Raw genomic sequence first — 9,448 nt, forward strand, 5'->3', positions numbered from 1 at the left:
GATGGCCAGACGAACTCGGAAACCTGTAGTTAGGCGATATTGGCCTACAACTTCATCCAAAGCAAGGCACCGGTGAAATCTTTGCTTTTTCTGGGGGCCGAAGGGAAGCTTGACGTTCACGGGCTCTCGCTGCCACATAGAACTCTCAAGTTGTTACCGAAGAACAGTCTAGGCGCGCTTCCAAAGTAACACGATCCACAACAGAATGTAGCATCTCGCAGTTTTGGTTGATCACATCACAGCGCTAGGACTATGGTTATCACAAAAAGGAGAAGTGACGACTTAATAAACAAAAGCGCCAAGCTGCCCCACCACAACTTCGCCGGGCAAAACAGTTATCAACGCTGTCTTTCAATTTTCGGTCACACGAGCACAGCTTGTTCACAAGTCTTGGAACGTCAACACAGCACCACTGTTCACAACGAACATCGTTTCACTCCCGAACAGTACATTGCTCTCAAGTAAATAGAAGCGTACGGGCTAACTAGTGGCGAAGCAAGAACCGAGCGCGTAGTTCATACGTTTCCGTACGTACTTGGGGTCACTCAAGTAACGTGTCAAAACGCTGTCAATCCGAAATGTCGCACAGCACCCAACTGAGAGACTGTAAAGTCAAGCGAACGAACTGTTACCGGCACACAAACACACATTGCAGGCTTCTCGAGTGCTAGTTGCCGTCGATACATCGACGCCGATCCCCGCTTGATAACCACACCGACGCACAGGCTTCGCTGCGCTTCACCGTACACCATTGCACTGCCACAGCTTTCCGCACTGCTCACACGCGCTGAAAGAGCTGCTGTAATCACAACACATCCGGTCAAACGCTGAAGTAACTCGTGCGAGAAGCATTTGCTGAAAGTCGCACCGACCGATATGCTGTTTACGACGCCATGTTGTTTTCGACAACTGCACCGCACGTAAGAGAGCTCTTAGAAAGTACTTGCACTATTTTCACGGCGTGAAAAAAATTTCTCTTATGTGCGAGGGCGGTGATATGACGAACAGGACAGGCGTGCCAGATGAAAGAAGTGTTTTGGCAACGTCACGGAGTGAGCTGATGTAGAGGGTATTGCTTCACAACCAATCACAAGCTGTGCCTGTCGGCCAAGCCGTCGTCTGCTCGCGTTTGTCGTCTGCTTCGATCAGAGCATGCGACAGGGGATTCGCCTTCGCAACGCTATTATTCTCAGGTCAAGTGGCCGCTGCGTCGCACAAAATACATGTCAGTGGCTCGCTCTACCTTTGAATGATGTTCGTGCGCCAAGTTAAACGGCTGGTAATTGACGCAGGGATGAATTCAGCCAAGGTTTGCTCCAGAATCGTGAGGGTTTGCATATTTTCGGTGTCATACAAAGTTACTAGGGTCATTTTATTCCGATTGCTTGCCATATTATCATGGTCCATATCGGTGCCTGAACAGTGAGGGTGAAGATGCATGATTTGTTTGTAGTTCCATGCGTAATCACGCGCACCCCTAATAGGCTTTGGTTTACAAAGTACGCTTTGTTCCAGATCGTCCCAAAGTGTATCGACAGCTGTATTTCAGAGATCGCAACCATTGGACAGTTAGAGCCAATGAAAGTACACTAGAGCACAAACTTATGAACCACTCACTGAAAACTTCCTCTCATTTTTATTTCCAATAGCGTGCAAAGAATGTGCTCCCATTAACCTCTTTGGTGGTAATTTCCACCAATGAGGCAAGGATCTCGAGTCGCACTTTTAATTGGATGAGATGGGGCGCAACACAACAACATAACAAATAAGGTTGATCCTATGTCATGTCGCGTTCGAATGCACCGACCATTCACGTATCACATTGGTTTTCATCCAACCACAAATCTTTACATGCGTAGTTTTATGCCATTGACGCCCAATAGAATTCTTCAATTACTGCGACTTCGAACTTATTGGACGGTGGTGGTTGTCAACACCATCCACTGCGTACAAGGGAAACAACACGCGAAGCTCAAAGCGCCGAAAGAAATAAAAACGCACCAGCAGTCATCAGGCAGCCCTTAATGGGCGTGAATTAACTCAAAACCAGCCAGGGCACCAAAGTATACCGCTGCGGCAGCAGGTTCTAAGTAGCCACATTGTTCCTAAGAGTGGTCCGGACCACTCTTGGGATTTTCTCTCAGCCATGCTGTTTTTACGCACAATTTTGCTTCGTGAATCCACTTACGAGCACTTTTCAGTGACGTAAGCAAATATAGCAACTGCATCACCATCGCTGACATGTTCCCGGGCAGTCACAGCGCGCTTTATTTGCAGTGGCCGATGTGACAACTATGGCCTCTTACGACGTTTTTTCGTTTCGTGAATCGACTTACGCAACAAAATTTCTCTTGCGCAAAAATGTTTTCGTAAGTGAGTTTTGTGAATCCGGGCCCTGGTTTCCTGCGCATGTTGGACAGGTTCAATGCCCTTCCCCAACCTCAACGAGTCTGCTCACGAGACCACGCGCACGCTAACTGACTGCGCCGATTCCGGGGCAACAATTCGGGGCTGACGGGGTTGCAGAAAACAGGGACGCGCCTGCCACGTACAACGAAATAACAAAACAATTCTACCTCGCGCGAAGACTATATTCACTTTATTATCCAAAACTTGATAGGCCACAGGCCCTTACGCCCAGACTACTGCAAACCAACATGTACCCTAACCTACGATCCCTTCACGCTATTCATCCTGACGTGTTCCCCAATGACGCTTGCCTCACATAGAGGGGGGGGGGTATATTCACACTGGCGCACAATCTCTGGGAGTGCAAGGTGATGTACACTAACCCCGACACTACATCGGTCAGGTGGGAGGCCGCCCTACGCCACTCCCTCCTGGCCGCCGACCAACTTTGTACCGTCCAGCAGGCCCGCGGAGCGGCCGATAGGTTTGGCCTAACGGTCCCTACGTGGGAGTCGCCCGCTGCGCGCTGGCGCGCCCCTTGTGGGACCACAATAAAATTTCGCAACCAACCAACCAATTTCTTCCCTCAAAACTACTGAGGACTAAACAGTTCGTCTCCTGACAGTTACTCCCGAAAGGATGAATCATTCATCCTTTGAGGATTGATTCATATGTGGGGTTTAACGTCCCAAAACGACCATATGATTATGAGAGACGCCGTAGTGGAGGGCTCCGGAAATTTTGACCACCTGGAGTTCTTTAACGTGCGCCTAAATCTGAGCACACGGGCCTATCCTTTGAGGAGTAATAGTTGTGGCAATGCAGTTACACCCCAAAAGGATAAACCAAAGACCCCTTTTCGTCCTTTGTGACTTGAGGTGTAGAAGTACACGTAATACACGCTGTACACTGTTAGCGACAAGCACGGTCGTCGTTCATCTGTAATATGATAAAAAGGAAAAAGCGTCAATATTTTGTACCTGTGGCGTCGAAGATTTTTGCGTTGGTGGTTAGGATCGTTTCAAAAGTAACTGTGCTGTTCACTTGGGAGTGTGCTTATTTTCAGAATATCTGGTGGCTGGGAATTGTACAACACAATGATGCCTGTTGACGCCACGTGAATACACCCTATAGAAAGATTCTAAGACAGCCAGGAATGTTCACAGATAATAATAATACTAAAAATAGTGATAATAACACGTGGTGTTACACGTCCAAAACCACAATATGAATATGAGTCGAGAGATGATTAGTAGTGAAGGGCTCCAGAAACTTTTACCACCGGAGGACGTGCACTTAAATATAACCCCACGGGCTTCCATTGCCAATTTTCGTTTCCATCAAAATGCGGCCGCTGCAGCCGAGCTTTCATCCCGCGACCTTCGGGTTAACATTCGAGCATCATAACCACTTGAAAACCGAGCGGGTGAATCCAAGCATCGTGACCACTCGACTGTCTAAGCCCATTAGCTGAGCATAACAGATGAGGATGATGAGGAAGGAAGGAGGAAGGACAGGGATGTTAGCCAGTGCTGTACAGTATAGCAATGCGGTTACAAAATAAAATGAATGAGAAGGAGAGGTGAGTAAGGAAGAGAGACAGAAAGAGGGAAGAGGGTAAATCAAGTCATAAAAGTTCAACACTGTCGAAATTTGTTGGTGCATTTGTTGGTGCATTTGTTGGTAGCGCCTGTGCTGTGTGTCCTCTTCTTGTGTCCTCGTTTCTTAGCGCTATTTTCAGTCGTCAAGTCATAAAAAGAGAGGAAGGCAAGACAGAGAGAAAAGAATGAAAAAGAGCGAGATAGAACAGGAAAATGACAAAAAGATAGCATGATCGAGAAGTACAAAAAAAGAAATAGGTACTGAAAAAAGAAATAGGAGCAAGAAATACACAGAGGTAAATTGACATTGGGAAATAGAAAACAACAGAAAGCAGGATATAAATATGGAAATAGAGAGGGGAACTTCTTTGCGACCAGTCACTTTGTACTTCAACCCTAAAGAGGTTGGCGTCCTCATTCCAAGTAGCCGTGGCGCGCTGCCACCGCCCAAGCCCTGTTCACAAATCGTAGCTCGTTGTCAGGGTCTTGCGTCACCATCAGAGCCTTCCACTGGTCTTAGAATTCTTGCTTGCTTGCTTGCTTGATCCTTTCTTTTGTGGCTCTCACCCACTAAGGGGGATTGACCAAGAAGCCGGTGGTTAATGCAAATCCATACCGTTAGGTTTTCTAGACTAGGGGAATAAGATTACTTTGTTTTGACTGTGAAATTAATTTGGCGCAATGTAAAACAAGGAGGGGGAGGAGAGAAATAATATAATTTGTTGAATATCTGAGGTGTAATCGTTATATGAAATTCTTCTGAAGGTTAAATCATTGCAGTGTAACAGCTAAATAATAAATGGTAGCTTGGCTAGTAAAGTTCAAGAGCTGATCAATGGTTCAGCCAGGAAATCTTCTTGTGTTATATAGGAATTTGCAGAGAGCCCCGCAGATTTTCCTGTTGCTGTGTCCCAATGAAGCGGCCCCAAAAGACAAAATATTAGGAGTAGTAAGTGATATTCCTCGTTTTTTGAATAAAATTTCGAAGAATTTTTTTTTTGATTTTTGAAACGGTGACTTGTGATAAGTAGCTGGTGAATATTTTCAGGTTCGTTACAGCTCGAACACAGAGGGGATGTCACCAGACCAGACCAGTTTAAGTAGAAATTAAGAGGTGGTACACGGCAACGTATTTTGTTATAGAGACTTTCAGTTTGCGCGTAGGACACCATTTTTTATTCCATGCGAAGTGCAGCTGCGAGAAATCTGTATTTGTTATCGTAATTTTTTGTGAGTCTTCAAGACAGACAGACAGACAAAGAACTTTATTGATGAGTCTTCAAGAAGGAAAAGTTCTTTAACACTCACTGCTTTTACATAAGCTGTAGGAGGCATGATTGGCACAATCGGAAGATTAGGGGATGTTCGCGCGATTGTGTCAGCCATCTCATTTATAAATATACTACGATGGCCTAGCACCCATATCATTCGCACTAGACGAATGTTTGCTGGGATTAATGATTTAAAAGTTTCCAGTACTTCTAATGCCGACGACGATCATAAAAATGAACACACGGAATACGAGTCAGTCACTATCACAGCTGTCGAATAAGTCGCATGAAGTTTACGAATATCTGGTATAACGGCCGCTAATTTCGCTTCAAATATTGGTGTATAATCTGGGAGGCACAATGAACATGACCAGAATAATGAGAGAGAAAAAATACCCACGCCTGTCTTCTCGCCACTAATAGATGCATACGTTGCAATTCTTATATTAGTACTTAATTGAGAGAGGTATTGTTCTGACAAACCAATCAAATATTAAGAGGGCAAGTGTTTAGCATTCATTGGGAAGATATCGTCAAATTTTATTTGCTTTGCTTTTGGCCGATTGGTTTGTCAGATGGTGTGATCTCGAATATATTGGCATTTAAAGCATCTAGAAGTGTTTGAACAAAAAGCACTTAGGGTTTATATACACGGGACCAATGCTCATTGAAAAAGACACCAGGCTCGGCAAAGAATACAAACTGTCGCCTTCTTAAAGTGGATTCAGAAATTTTTAAATCGGTTTTGACTGTTAAAATACGGAATCTGCAAGCAAGGGTGGGTATCCGAGCTTCTTTATACAAAACATTGTTAGCTCTGTATTTTGGCACACCTACACAACTTCGAAGAGCTTCCCGCTTTAAGAGAATCAAGGGGTTTATTTTGTATGCCGGTACACCAAAGAAAAGTACACATCCGAATTCAAGAAGAGGACGAATGTACATGCGATAAATCATCATCAGTGTATCTCTGCGAAGACCGGAACGGAGGCGGCCAAGCCTACCTCTCATCCCAACAGCGCGTGTAGCCTTAATTTTATTATGTTCAATGTGATCACGCCAGCTCAGTTTTTTATCATACAATACACCCAGATATTTAATACAGTTAACCTGGGGAATTAATTCTTGATGGTACTGAAGAGGAATAGTAACTGGTACATCCAATGAAAAAACTATTATAGCACTTTTAGTTACGTTCAGATTCATATGATTTTTCTTAAACCAGGTTTCTAAGGTTGCCAAATGAAACTGTAAAGTCGAATGTAGTAAATGAATATCACAGTCAGATGCGAAAAACGCAACATCATCTGCATATACATATACTTGTCCCTTATCACTCAGCGGTATTGAACTTAACAAAATGTTAAATAGCACAGGCGATATAACAAAGCCTTGAGCAATACCTCTCGTTTGGCTATACTTTAGTGTGGCAACTCCTCGTGGGGAGCAATAAAATTTTCTCTCTTCTAAATATCGGTATATCCAATTTGTTATGTACTGCGGGAAAGTTTGCTCTTTTAGGGCATTGATAAGATTAGGATGTTAAACACTATCATACGCCTTGGCTAAATATAGGGTTACTAGGGCCACTCATTGTCGTCTGTGGCAAGCAAGCTTTATAGGATCCTCTAAATTAACGTGCGGCCACCATATAGAGTAACCTGGTCTAAATCTAATCTGGCACGCACTGAGTATTGCCTTATCTGCTATGAACTTCGTAACTCTTATGTAAAGTATTATTTCTATTAACTTAACTACATGTGATGTTAAAGCGATTGGCGTAATGTTATCTATCTGCATTCCTAGTCCCTGCTGTTTTAGGAAGCTGTATTAGTTTTGCAAGTCTCCAGTCAGGAGGTATCCAACTATTTTCAAGTGAATAGTTGACAACGTTAAAGAGGTCTTCAGGAGAGATGTTGAATAATATTTTTAACATTCCTGAAGTGACGCCATCTGGTCCAGGACCTGTGTTTGGCAGAATACGAACGACGTGCGCAAGTTCATTCCTACTTACTTCAATAAAATAATTTCCTAATGAAGGTTTTGCAAACTTTATTTTAATTCGTTATGTAAATCTCTTCTTCAACCCTAATGCAATTTCAGTTATTGTATCATCCAACCCAGTTGGAGAAAAAAATTAACTGAGTCAATATTTACGGGAGCTGTAATAGCTTTACAATTACGGAGAAATCTGAATAAAGCTTTCTTGTTGCCGCTCTTGGATGGATATCTATACCGTTTTTCTTGATAATCGTCTTTCGCTAATGAGACTGTTCTCCTAAACGTAGCTATAGCAAATAAATAATTTATCCATTTAGTCGGACATTGGTTGGTAAGGAGTTTTTTCCATACAGTTTTGCGGCGTCTATAATTTCTGGCACAATCCAGATTCCACAAGGAAGATATAAATTTTTTCTCTGTACCAGTTTCTTTATCTTCGTACTCATTTGGTGGTGACGATGGTGGAGAAAAATTAAGAAGGAAGGGCAGTTATACAGCGTCCTTGTTCCTTCGGGCTTGGCACCAAATGTGCGAAGCTGCGAAGTTTATTTCGCAGCACTTGCACAGCGAAGTGCGAAATTCGCTCACATCTGCTTACTTGCACGGAGCTCTTTACACACCTATACTGCACTATGCAGCAAACGCCAACTTATATACTCGTATACAACATGAGCCGGGTGCTCCAGCTGTGCTGTCCGCATTGAGGCACACTAGCTGTAACAAATACATACGTCAGTAGCAAATGCATACGTCAGTAAAAGTAGACATATTTTTTTATCTGAGTGTGTGTGATGCATCACAGCCTTTGTGCTTGCGAACGTACTACGAGAAACCAGATCGACGCAGTAGCATACTGTGAGGTACGGTAATGCGTTATTGCAGTTTCTTTATATAGTAACTACGCATGAGTAAAGAACCCATAGCAACGCTCTCACATGTGTGCCATTGATATTTGGCTCGCATGTTCACAGTAGAACTAATCAGAAGAGCTTTTTGTCTATTTTAAGATAATGCTGTTACACCTCTCTAAAAGGAACTAGGCGGTCACATTTTATCCGGTGACAGTCACTATGGCATTTTTGATAATCATGTCATCATTGTGTCTCGCAAAACTATATCACTTTTAGTATAATATTACCCATCCTGTTGCAGAAAACAGAACATTTGTTTCGAAGTCAAACGATCTTTCTCGTGCTCTTTCTCAAAGATCTTCAGTGGCGCAGAAGGAGAAACAAGGCGTCGACTTGCAAAGGAAGTCACAACGCAGGACACGTCTACTAACGTGCCAGTTGCTTTAGATATTTCTGAAAGAGAGGTGCGCATGTAGAAATAATCTGGACGCACGTTCACTAGCGCACTGAGATGTTGCTCTGTGTACTCTGATATGGATTCATGGGCGTATACGTGTGCGTGAGTAGTTCGTGAGTGCTTATATATGCTCTGTTTGGACTATTATGTGGTGTGGACGTGTGCACCGGTACATATTAGTGTTTTAGTCTGTGTTCTTGAGAGAGCGAAGTTACAGTGGGGATAGATACAAGTGGTGAAAGCGTATTCAGCATGAAGAAAGCTTATAGGTTTAATATCGTTTGAGGGTGGTTAGGAATATAGACAATAAAAAAGTGCTAAGTAAAGAACATTCTTAAACTTTGACCTTAAAGAGAACATTGCAGTAAGTAATAATGTCACCGGCAGACAACATATGGCACTGGCTAGAATTGGGCGAGCATTGACAAGAGCAAAATTAATGACTTTGACACGTTATCACAGCTTCGACATATTATCGCAAAGAAAAGTGATTATACGAGCTCAGAGATAGACTGATTAGTTCACAAGATAGACGAACAGTACTAATGAGAAAAAGAATTGCGTCATTATCTAAAAGTAAACCTTCACCGAACAATATCAACCATTCTTATTAAAAATTATGAATGAACCGCAGATTTTGAAGAGAAGCAGACATAAACACAAACTTGAGACAAATAATGAAGCTTGTACATAGTTTATGCTTCTATAAGTGAAGTTAGATGAACAGAGCTGGTCAAAGGTTTCCGAGCTACTTTTCCACGTATACATATGGCGCCGTGGCCTGGGAACTCTTGACCCTCCTGTACAATGAAAAGAAAGGGCATTAGACCTTATATTTCTGAAACATATGCAGTGATT

This window comes from Rhipicephalus microplus, chromosome X, assembly GCF_043290135.1.
Source record: "Rhipicephalus microplus isolate Deutch F79 chromosome X, USDA_Rmic, whole genome shotgun sequence".
NCBI classification, from domain to species: domain Eukaryota; kingdom Metazoa; phylum Arthropoda; class Arachnida; order Ixodida; family Ixodidae; genus Rhipicephalus; species Rhipicephalus microplus.